Source organism: Alligator sinensis, unplaced genomic scaffold (assembly GCF_000455745.1).
Source record: "Alligator sinensis unplaced genomic scaffold, ASM45574v1 scaffold344_1, whole genome shotgun sequence".
Taxonomy (NCBI): domain Eukaryota; kingdom Metazoa; phylum Chordata; order Crocodylia; family Alligatoridae; genus Alligator; species Alligator sinensis.
This window is the reverse complement of record NW_005842427.1, coordinates 869,043-881,758: the sequence shown is the minus strand read 5'-3', so window position 1 is coordinate 881,758 and position 12,716 is coordinate 869,043.

Below are 12,716 nucleotides of genomic sequence, written 5' to 3'. Positions count from 1 at the left end.
TGGAGCAGACCAGCTTGAAACCAGGACCACAATCAGCCTGAAAAACAAGACTCTTAGTGACTCAAGAAGCTCTAGCTGCTTGGTTTAGCAAAGAAAAGTCTGATGGATGGCTTGGTTACAATCTATAAATACCTGCCTGGAGATGAGAAATTTGATAAGAGAATGCTCTTCAGTCTAGCAGACAAAGATATGACAAGACCCAGTGTCTGGAAACTTTACCTAGATAAATATGGACTAGAAATAAGGCACATAATTTTTAAAGGTAATTAACCATGGGAGCAATTTACCAAGGATTGTGGTAGATTCTCCATCACTGGCAAGTTTTAACTCAAGGTAGGCATGCTTTTTTTTTCTCAAAGACATGCTGTAATTTAAGCAGGAATTAATTCAGGGACATTCTCTGGCCTGTGTTATGAAGGAGGGCAAACAAGATGAACACTATGGTCCCTTCTGGCTTTAGAAGCTATGAATCATCATCATCATCACCTGTCTCCCAGGGTACGTTACCTCCAGGACTGTTGTATAGATTAATTAATTGTTGTTTGTCAATGTAAAGTGCACTGTAAGTGCTAAGTACCATTAATGTTATGATGGTATTGCCCTGGCACTTCACAGAGCCTGCTGGACTGGGACTGTGATGCTTAGTTCTAACTTTTTTGGCTCAGGAAGATTTATTCCAATGGTGCCCAAGCTTTTCACTGCAAACCAAAATCTAGACATGACCAAGAGGTGCAAGGTACAACATTTTATGAGATGTCAGCCCCCAGCACATCTCCCTAGCTCAAGTGATAATTTCATCCTTAAATGACTTTCAGGGACTACATTTAAACTTCCTGGGAGCCACATGAAACTTAGAAACCAAAATTTGCCTCCCACCAGTTTATTCTTTGATTGCTTTCTGCAGTTTCAGGTTTCCTCTGCCAGCAATTCAAAACCACAGAAAGAACTGTTAAAAAACACCTCACTGTTTCTGGCTCATTAAAGATCTGCATGGCTAGCAAAAAAGGTCACCCCTCTTTCCATGAAAACCACAACCAAAGCAACTGAAATATGTCCCCTGCAGATTTTTAGAAAGAACAAGGATTTTCATGGCTCAGTGTTCTAATTTGATTGACCATTTATTTTTCAAGGAACAAGTCCAAGAGTGACAAGCTCCATTTATTTCAATGAGCAGCATATGCCAGCAACTTGAATGGCGTACGCTATAAAAGAGGATGAATGTTCTAAGCCATTCTAGAAAGCTGCCTTTTCAACATGTGGTGGGAGTGAAAGCACTGATGAGTGGCTTTACTTTGACAAGTGGTGCTGCAAAAATGGCATCCTGTGATTCCATCTTTAGTGTCTCTTCATGAATCCAGATCAGTATTTCCTAAGCATGCAAGTGAAAATTGATTTTTTTTTTCTACTGGCCAAACTGTAATCAGAGAAAGTCACACTGGGTTCTTTCATTCTTTGGTGTTGTCATCTGTCATGAACCTTCCTCAAAGAAATGTCAACTCCAGGTTTTAAACCCCGTGCTCTTCTAAGCCTTTATCAGTTCAAATCCAACTCCGGTCTGTTGTCTTGACAAAAGCTACCATCTGAAAGTTTTGTGAAATGAGTTTAGCAGAACTGAGTATAGTTCCCAGGGTGATAAAACAACATCCTGGTGGGCCCCTGATGGCCACACTCACACCTTCCCACCTCACTGCATGCTGTAGAACAAATTACCTGGCTCTTGCTCATTGACCTTTCCAATGCCTGGCCCACCTCAGTTCCCTGGATTCTGAATCCCCATTGCAGCTTTGCCATTTAATGGATCTTGATGGCTTTTAAAGTCCTGTTGGTTGATTATTATTTCATAGTACTGGATAACATGTTTTTTTAGCTTTTAACTGAGATAGGTTACAAGCTGGGTTCTTTTTAAGAGTCAGCAACCTTTGACACCATGGTCATGAGATGGTGCTACCTTGCTTGGAGTTACCTTGGAGTGACTCTGTTCTTTCTGTTTCTTGGAGATGATTGCAAACAGTGATAGGGGGCAATTGTTTTGCCAAGCTTGGAAGTCTAGTTGGCCACTCCCCATTTTCAAAGTGCGTAGGCAGCTGCTGGCAGAGATAGTGATGTTGTTTGAGCTGAAGTGACATCAGTGGGGACATGAACTCAATGTCTCGCTTTCTCACCAAAACCTGGAGCCAGGGCCATCCCTAGGGGGTGTGAATCAGGGCGACCACCTGGGCCCCTCGCTTACCACCCCCAGGCTCCCATCGCTGCCTTCTTCATGTCTGGGCCCCACACAGATTGATTTGCCCTGGGCCCTGCACCCTACTAGGATCATCTCTGCCTGGAGCGATGCCTTTCCTTGCCCAGCACCAGAACAGTGAGAAAGCTGAGGCTCAAGACATGCAAGAGAGAAGCAAGACTGGTAGCTCAGTGGAAGCATCTAAAATATTGGTGCTATCTGTGTCTGTTCTTTTTGCCCACATGTCATTCAGGAGGTTAGCAGTCATGGATTTTAAGGTCCATAAGGACCACTACTTCAATCAACTGATCTGAATTCTTGTATCACCCAATATAATTCAGCCATTTTATTCTCAGATGATCCTGGAATACTGGTCAGCCAACAGTGTTTCTTCCTATGTTATTCAGTTAGGAGGCTGATGACAGAGCTTCACAGGCTGACCTAACCAGAATTGTCTAGGCTTTTAACATCACTAATTTGGATTATTACAAAGTTCTCTACTTGAGACTGTGGGTGGATCTAGGGTTTGGAAAAGAGGGTGCAGGTGGTGCATCTTCCCACCACATATTGTATATTTTTCTCCAATTAAAAAGCAACTAGAAACTTTACTAATATGTTACAGGCATAGGGTTATATTATTCAGTTTATGATCCAAGCTCAAATAAATATAACTGAGTCTGTGGGGGCTTACTACCAGCTCCAGGATGGGGCAGGCACCTGTACAAGGGATACAGCTGTTAGCTCCCAGCCTGGCCATGGGCAGAACTGCTCCCTGCGCCACGAGTCCCTCAGACCCTCCACTGTGGCCTCAAAGTGCCCCTTGCTGTCTTTAATGCATTGGCCCTGTTATCTCAAATGCCCCCTGGTTCTACTCTGTCCCCCATTATCCCACATATCCCCCAAGCTCAGCCCAACCCCATTTTGCCCCAAGCCCATTAGACCCTGCCATCCCCCTCACACACCCCTGAATCCTACCTTGATCCTTCACTTCCCCCATGATTATCCTGCACCCTGTATAGACTCATCTCTACCATGCCTCATCCCCTTCAACCCCTTACCACTTTCCTCACACTCCACTGAGGCCTCCCTTGCCCCTCTGAGCATGGAAACCTCACTGCAGAGCCTCACACCAGCTGGGCCCCCGATCAACAATGGCTCTTGTTCCCAACCCCCTGCACAGCCCATTTCACCCCCACATCCTCCACCAACCCCATCAGCCCCAAATCCCATCTGCTTCTCAAGCTTCCCTGCCTCCATAATGCCCCAGCCCCTCCACTACCCCACAAGCTACCGCCTCCCAAAAGCTGCTTGGTGCCCATGATCCCATCCAGCCCCTCACTGCACCTGGGAGACCCTTTCCCTCAGAAACCCTTTCCAAACAGTTCCCCCCACTTCTCACAGCTCTCAACCATGAGACAGGTGGAAGTGGTGCTCCCCATTACTCCCCTCCTCCTCACAACATGCCCAGAGCTCCTCTGCCCTCCACCCTCAACATTGGGGAACAAACAGCTGGGGTCAAGGGAGTACTCACTTCAGCCACTGGCAGCATTCTTACCTGGGGAGACTAACAACTCTCATCCAGCCATACCTGGCTTTATGCCATCCTAGTTGCACCACTGGTGCAGCCTCCCACAGCCTCCGTCATCTGCTGCTACTGCAATGAATAACCCAGAAAAGGGTCACTGCTGTAACTTCTTCTTTGTTGTGCCTCCAATCCAACCTTTCTATATGGTTTGCTCCCAATATTCTGCACAGGTCACTGCTTCTGGTGTTGAAGTTGCCAGATCTTGTGGGGTGCATTGTGGTGCTACAGGGCATCTCAGGAGATCCATGGTTTACTTTTGACAGACACATTGGTCAGTTGTGTAGAGACCCCATGATTTAATGAGAAAGTTGCATCTGTCAAGACCCACTCTCAGTCTGTTCAGGCTCCACCACATGTGCCATTTGTAGCTGGAGCCAAATGCTAACTCCTCCCTGGGGGTAATTCCTCACTGGCTCTATTCAGTAGCTTTATGGCGTAATTTCTCCCATTGCTTTTGCCAGAGGGTAGTTTTGGCTAATCCTGGTGATGTGGTCAATGGTGGGGGAGAGAACAAAAAGCTATTTCTTGATGAGAGAAGATGCTGCACTGATGTCCATATAGTTGGTGGAGTTCATTTGACTCTTGTACCTGCTGGTCACACAGATGTGGCAAAGAGGTACGTTACTGCGGTACTTGCGTCTTCCTCCTGCCTCTGACTGCTGGACATGTCAATCTGCTTTTAGCACACATGCCCCCCGCCCCGCTTTGTTGTGGGTTTGAAACCTCCTAGGAACCAAGCCACCCAGTACAATCTCCTACGTTCCACCTGTACTGGACACGCTGGGGGTTGCAGAGAAACATTACAGGAGTAGATAACAGAATAATTGTAAAGGAAAGCCTGGGTTGATTAGAGAAAGATCAAGTGTTGTTAACACCCATGGAGTGAAATGATTAGCAGAAATCAAGTAGATAATAATGAGCCATGAAGTCAGTTGACTCCCTCAGCTCCACCTGAATAGAAATGCAGTTGTCTCTGCCAGGCAGTTTGTTTGAAACCTTCAGTGGAGCAGGAATTAAAGGGCCATGTAACTGAACCCCTAACTCCTCCACCCCAGATCTGCCCCTGCTTGAGCCTGGCTACTCTTAAAGGTCATTTGGAAGTGCTAGTAGTACAGATGATAGCAACTTTTTAATAGAATTAAGCACATAACAGTGCTCCATAGGCTAGGCAGACTATCAGTTTATTTCTGGGCACAATTCACAGATGGTTCTGATCTGTGAAACTGTATAGGGTATGGATGTTGCCTGCCTTAGAAGTCACTGTTTTTTTTATGAACCATCCAAATGGGACTTCTTGGCTGACAGCCCCATACATGAGCTTTTGGGGGCTGGACGGTCAGAATATTGTAAGCGGAGGAGGCCCAACTCTCAGGGGTATGTCTAGTGCTGAGACTATTCTGTCTCTCAGCGCTTCCCAGATTTCAAAATGTGTTTTCATTCCACATTGGAACAAAACCAAACCCTTTCCAACAGTTTTGCAAAAGCAGAATTGTGTCAAAATATTTGCTTCCTAGCTGAGAAAAAAATGTGATTTTTCATTCAGGAAGAGGTGTCAGACCATCCATGAAAAGAGTCTGTGTGTCTATAACAGGTTCAAACCCCTGCTCTATCCAATCTAAAACAAAGGGTTTTTTTCATCCCAGATCACTGATTCAGAAGCAGCCGGCACTTGAACCTGGATCTCCATTTTCCCTAAGCTAGGCCTTAACCACCAATCTATGGAGTGCAAGGGAGTCCCATTCTCTTTGACAATTAACTCTTTCAGCTCTACCCAAGTAAAACATTGCCAAAAATATTCCTTCCAGCTGCAGTTACTTGGCATTTGAGTCCAGCCATGTCAGGGTTTGCTGAGCCTTCGGGTGGAGTGCAAGAGGCGCTCATCATTGTTTGAGTGGTAAAAGCCAGTTCTGAGGGCAGGGGAGTTCTCAGCTTGCCTTTTGTTTATATGAAAGCATTAATCCCATAATTGCCTGCCCCCACAGAATACTGATGGGTGTAGTACACAAACTAAACAAGATCTGAAATAGGTAGTTGGGTGCAGCCCATTCCCTAGCAGCAAAGCATCACACAAAATCTGCCCTCACAAAAAGCTCTCCATTCGGTCTCTTTGTCAGCCATCTCTGCAGGAACCTCAAGGGGCATTCGGGCTCTGAAGACTCTCCATCCTTTCCTAGAAACAGCCCTCTCTAAGGCCAGGTCTCAGGGGCTCTTCCCTGTCTTTAACCCTCCATCTCTCTCCATTGAACTAGAGAGATCGCACCACTTGTACCATGCTCCAAGTAGCTGCTGAGTCCAATATATTGCCCCTGCCTTTCATCCACGTGTCACTTCACTGTCTTTTGGAATATATCCTGTTCTGTTTCCTAATAACACGGTCTTCCCTTCCCAGCAGGCAATATGTATTCAAGATCCCTCTCCAGTGAGTCCCAGCCCAGTTTATTTTTGCAGCAGCTTTCAAGACAATGGCCACTGGCTACTTCCTGCCTCTCCATCTTCTGGGCTTACTGCTACAGTCCCCTCCTCAGGGTCCCCTTTCACTCTGCAACATGCAGCTCCTCTCTCTCATAGCTTCTAACCCAAAGCCACCCTCAGTGACAGAGGTCCCCTCCAGCTGCCCATGCCTTCCTTTGGTCCCCTGCTGGATGCGGAGACTGATCCTTGATAGGCTACCTGGGTTTGTCTGGTTACTCCAGCAGTCCTAGCTTCTACTGGAGTTTGCAGAGGGGGAGCTTGTCCTACCACTCATGCCTATTCTGAGAGCATATAGAGGACTTCAGTCTCCAAGTAATCAGCTCTACTTCTTCCACCTAAATATTTACAGGATAGGACCCTGCAGCTCCTACATTCCCACACGCAGACAGCCAAGCTCTCCCAGCTCAGCTCAAGCTGGGATGAGCAAAAGTCTGGAAGAGTACCTCCAAAGAATGGACTCTCCTCCCTTTGTAGACTTGTGGGGATGAGGAATGTGCCATGCTATACAGAATTCTCCTCACACCCCTGAATCCTTGAGGCAAAGAGGAGTAAGTTATGGGATCAGTGGGTGCATCTACATGAGTTGCCTTAATGTGCAGTGGACTATTCTACTGCACATTAGCACATCATGGCAAAACCCATGCTAATGCGCTTATGTGCAGTAGAATTAATCTATTGCACATTAAGCATCACAAAAAAAAATGTGCCTTTGCTACTGTGCATTAGCACAGTTACTGTGCCATTATCTAGTGCAGGGGTGGGCAAAATACAGCCCACGGGCCGGATCCAGCCCACTAGGCCATTCTATCCGGCCCGAGGTGCCCCTAAAAATATTTAGAAAATTAATATTTATCTGTCCTTGGTTCCTGTCAAAGAGGACAGGAGCCAGGGGCAGTAGGACCCAGGAGAAGCCCCAGCTGGCTCCTGCAACAGCAGGGCTTCCTGGCCCCGCCCCCCTAGCCAGAGGCTCCTTTGTAGCAGGGGCTTCTGGCCTGGGACTATGTGGCTCCTCGTGGCTGCACTGGTGTGGGAAACTCATGTTAGAAAGTGTGTGTGTGTGGGGGGGGGGCTGAGAAAGGGCAGGGGAGGACTGTGGGCAGGCAACAAGCTGGTGCTGAGTGCTGGGAAAAGCAGCTCCTCCTCCGCCCCATGGCCAGCACTCCCTGCTTCAGCCACTCACAGACCACGGGGCTGTCCTGAGCAGGCACAGACAGGCCTATAAGGGCTGCAAGTGGCTGTAGTGCGGGGTGCCAGCCATGGGGCAAGGGAGGGGCCGCTTTTCCCTGCACTCAGCACCAGCTTGTAACCCATCCCCACTGCCAGCCTGGGCCCTGCACCAGCTCTGGGTTCCCCCATCGGGGCTGCGCCATGGTGGCAGCAGCTACTCGGCATGGAGGGAAGCAGCCCCGCTGCTTGCCGCACTGGGCAGTGTTTGCTGCTGCTGCTGCTGCAGCAGGGAGTGCCAGCCACGGGGCAGGGGAGGGGCTGATTTTCCCGTACACTCAGCACCAGCTCTGCCAGTGTGCTGCCCCCCGCTTGTATTGCAGTGCTGAGGAGGGCATTGGGATTGAGCAGACACGGGAGCCAGTGCAAGCATGGGGCCCACACTGGTGTCCTGGGGCCAGCACCAGCGAGGCCCAGAGTAGGGTGGCAGGAGTACAGGGTCCTGGCCAACAGGGGATCTATGGAGCCGGGCCAGCTCCCCACCCTCCCTGTTGGTGAAGCCCAGCCTGGCTCCACAGACCCCTGCCAGCCTGTGCCCTGCTTTGGGCCCTGCCGGCACTGGCCCTGGGACATTGGTCCCAAGATGGTGACCGGGGGAAGGGCACCTGTCAAGGGGCAGGGCTACCCATACAGCTCTTGACAGCTTGCCAAAACTGGGTAAGTGACCCTCCGCCCAAAATAATTGCCCGCCTCTGATCTAGTGCCTCATATTAGAGGTACTAAACTTAATGTGAAGTAGCAAAGGTGCATTAATGAACATGTAGACAAGCCCAGTGTTATCATGTGCCAAGACACCTGCTTGCATTGGGAGGAGGCAAGCCCATAGGGGCTGGCTTTGCTTCCTCCCTAAACATGGAGCCCAGAGCCTGAAGCTTGGAGTCTGGTCTTTGCAGAGCATCTATCAGCTGGCATGAATGGAGGCTGTTGCATTGCAGCTGCAGCTCTGAAGTGTAGATGTGTGGTATTTTGTTTTTCCCTGTTTGCAGGTGCAAGTTCCTAATATTGGGAGCCCCATTCCTAATATTCTGGGGCTCAATCATGCCCTGAGCTCTGTGAGTTGAGGTAAGTGCATGTGTAGTCCCTCTTGACAGGTAGAAAGTGGTCTTGGTAACGACATCTCCCCTTCTCCTCAAATTCTGGAGATGGTCTCCCATGCTCAGATCAGTGTGATGGACCTGGCACCTGGAGGGCCAAGAGAGGAGTGGGAGCTTGGGATCATGACTTGGGGGGAATGCGCTGTAGAGATTCTCACCTCCTTTACATTCCTGAAACCTTCCTTCCACAGTGGATATCCCTCCTTCAAAAGAATATCCCATGGCAGCTGTAACCTTAACAGTGTATCTCCAAAAGAACTATGAAGCTAAGGACCAGTTCCAGAGCTCCTTGGAGCTAGAAAGTAGTAGGGTTAAATCATTATCATTATTATTAACATTAGTCTTATTATTGTTATTAGCATTATAAACATTATTATTATTAACATTATTAGCAGCATTAGCATGATTTATGTTAGTATTATTAATACCAGTATGCTAGCATAATAGTATTAGTATATTTAGTATTATTGTTAATATTAATACAAATAATACACTTTGTCACAATGAAACTTGGCTCAAAATAATGTTGGTGATGATCATTCTATTGTTGTTGCTGCTTTGTCAACTGGTAAAGTTTTATTGTGGCAAAGGTTAATAATAATAATAATAACTATTATTACATAGTTATTTTTACTACTACTATTAACAGCAATAATAAAAAGTTTTGCAAAAAATGAACAAAATAGGAAATGCTAGTCACTTCCATTTGCGGTCCAGAACTACCTGAATTTGTAGAACTTTATGGTACTTTACTAAATAAAAATGATTATTATCCTTACTGCTTTAGTAGTATCAGTTACTTTTCCCTGCTCTGAGGTTGTCCACTTGGAGCTCCTCACCTATGTTACTGATCTGATGCCTCAGAACTGGGCAAGTGCTCTCCCACCGTGTAGGAACAGTCTCCCAGCAGTCCAGTGCAGTATTATTACAGACATACTGATGGGCAGGGAGAGGAAATGACTGGCCCTGAAGCCACACAGCAGTAGTTGGTCATAAAGCCCTCAAGTCCTGGCTCCCCATTACCACAGAGCCACCCTCTGCTGCAGGTGGCAGGTATAGCAATTCTTGCTAGGGACAGAGTCGTTCAGGGGTCTGGCAACAGGCAGTCCCCCAGGGACAAGGCTGCTGTTACAGGGGGAAGTGGCCATAGTCTTACTCTCCAGGGGATGGGGGTCAGGACTGGATGGGAGCCACTGAGGTTGGTCAGAGGGAGTGGAGAAGTGCTGACAGAGGGCATCACTACACGGCTGGGCAGGAAGGGGTGCTTTGTGGGGAAGAAGTCCTTGGTCCATCCCTGCTTGGACCAACATTACTGACATGGCCCCATTGTCTCTGTTCTGGCCCAGCAGTGGGAAACCCAGTTCTTGCCTCTCTAGGAGCCACTGGTCCTGCTTGGGGCCCTGCACCCTTTTTCTACATCATTCTCCATGGCTTTGTTTAGCCTTGGAGGCCTTCACTACCCCCTCACCCATGGCAGCCCAGGTGGGGGCTCATGCTAGGTGGGCTGCACGCCACTAAATGGCCACATTAAGTACAAGGGCCAAGACTCCCCACATGCCTGTGTGCTGCAGCCGGCTGTTGTCAGTGCACATTCTCGCCTGCTTGCAAACTGCCAGCGGTGGTTTTCTACATCAGTGGGTGTCCGATATTTTGGGAAGAGAGGGAGCGAGCATGGCTGGAGCCTGTATATCCAGAGGCTAAGGTTTGTATCAGGGCTGCTTTTGCCTGTTATAATTTGTGGCACAGATTCAGTGAGAATCTGATCTGCTGAAAATATTTGGGCTGTGAAAACTCCCACACTGTGACAGATGTCAAGTCCAATTAAGTGACTCATGTCCAGGTTTCTGTCCAATAGGATTTCCCATTAAATATCAATTGAAGGGGGGGTGGGGGGAAGCCAACCCCCTTTTCTCTAAAGCCTTTATCTCCTCCACTGTCTCCAGGCGAAATCCTTGGGTACCAGGAGAGCATCTTGTCTCTCTGTCTGTCCAGCCCCCTCTGCCACCTCTTCTCCACCTCCCCCTGCTTCGCTGCCACTACAAGGGACTCCCACTTTCCCAGCTCTGTTATCTCTCGCAGCATTTCCAAGCCACTGGCAATATTTTTTTTTTTATTTTTTTTTGATACCAGAGATAAAGAAGCAGCGGGAGCGCAGGAAAGGGGAGGTCTATTCTCCCCCCCACCCCAGTTTTGAAGGACTGGGAAGCCAAACTCAGCCCAATCTTTCTTTGCCCCCACCTCTCCATGCCAGGAACGAAAGCCCCGCGCAGCAAGAAGACGGGGGGCAGGCTGCGCTCGTCCGGCATGGTGTGCGCCTGAGAGCAGAGGAGGCAGCCGCCGAACAAAGCCGATCCGTGCCCGACAAAATCTCACTTGTGAGCCCCGTCGCATCCGAGACCCTGCGTGTCAGCGTCACCTCGGAGGGGGCCAGGCGAGGAGCACCGCGAGCGCTGGGACTCGCCCCCCAGCCCCTGCCCGGCTCCATCGTGGGAAGCAGGGGCACGGGGGGCCGGAGAGCTCGGTCGCGTTTGATCTCGGCGTCTCTTTTGTTATTTCTCCCGAGCGCTGTCCAGCACGGATCCCTTCCCGCGGGCCCAGTCGAGCCACTCCTCGCCTCTCCGGGGACCGCCTGGGATGGAGACACGTCCTTCGCATCCAGCCTAAGTAACTTCGATTCCTAGAGCCGGCCCCCACCCCGAATTGCCGCCCCGGAGCTGCCAGGCCAAGGCAGGGGATGAGAGCCGCCTTCGCCGCCGCGCTGCCCGCCTAGCTTCTCCTTCTCCTTCTCCTCCTCCTCCTTGCATGTGCTTGATTTGAAGGGGGACAGAGGCGCCGTGGGGGCCAGGGGGCTTCGCCGCCGCTTGTTGCAAGGAGTCCGCCCAGGTAAGCCGCCTTTCTTGGGCAGGTGGGAGACACTTCCTCGATGTCACAGAAAATGCGGGACCTCGGCAGCTCCTCTAGGCCAACCCCCTGCTCCAAGCGGGACCGTCCCCGCCTGCATCATCCCGGAGATTTCCGAGGGAATTAGTCATCCGCAATCATTAGTGCTGCCCACGCAAGGGGGTCCCCGCCACGAGCTGCACCCAACGGGGAAAGAGCGATCAAGCCCCCTCCCTCCAGCCCACCCCCACCCAGGCCGGGCAAAGCTTTACAGCAACTTTGTCCCGTGCCCGGAGCGGGGGCTGGCCCGGGGCGCATCGCGGCCGCTCGGGCTCTCGCTGCTGCGTGCGGGGCCCGCGGCTCGGGGTCACTAGTATTTATCAGTCTTGGTTTTCCTTCTAAACCCTTCCCTTCCCTTCCCTTCCCTTCCCTTCCCATGTGCCGGCCCTGCCCGCTGCCCTCCTCCCCCGCCCGCCCTCGTGCACCGGGGGGACGAGGCGTCCGAGGGGTCTCCGGCCCCCGCTCCCCGCCCCGCCGGCCTGCGGGGCATTTCTGCCTTGCCCTCGTTTCCTTCTCCCCGGCCCCAACTTCTCCTCGGATCGCTTGTGCTCTTCCTTTCCGGGGGGTTGTTTGGAGGTTTGTTTTGAACACCCCACTCCCTCCACCCCGGACACACACACACACAGATGCGCATAGATAGATATACACACACAGATTGGCACAAAGACACCCACACAGGTACACACACGCACGGATGTATCTACACACAGATACGCGCACAGATACACACGGATAGATATACACACAAATATATATATACATGAAGATATGCACACCCATAGAGATATTCAGGAAGATATCCACAGACACACACACACACACACACACACACACACACACAGAGATACACACACAGAGATACGCACACGGATACACACACAGATGTATCACAGATATACATCCACACACACACAGATAGATACACACACGCATACTCACAGATGGATATATACACGGATAGATATACACAGAAACACACAAACCTTGCCACGCTGATACACACTCAAATACACAGATAGATATTACACACTGTTGCACACTCAGAGATACACACAAAGATACACACACAGGTGCACACACAAAAATACATACAGATAGAGATATTCACACAGGTACACACTCAGATACACACACAGGTAGAGATACACACACAGATGTACATACAAAGATACATACAGAT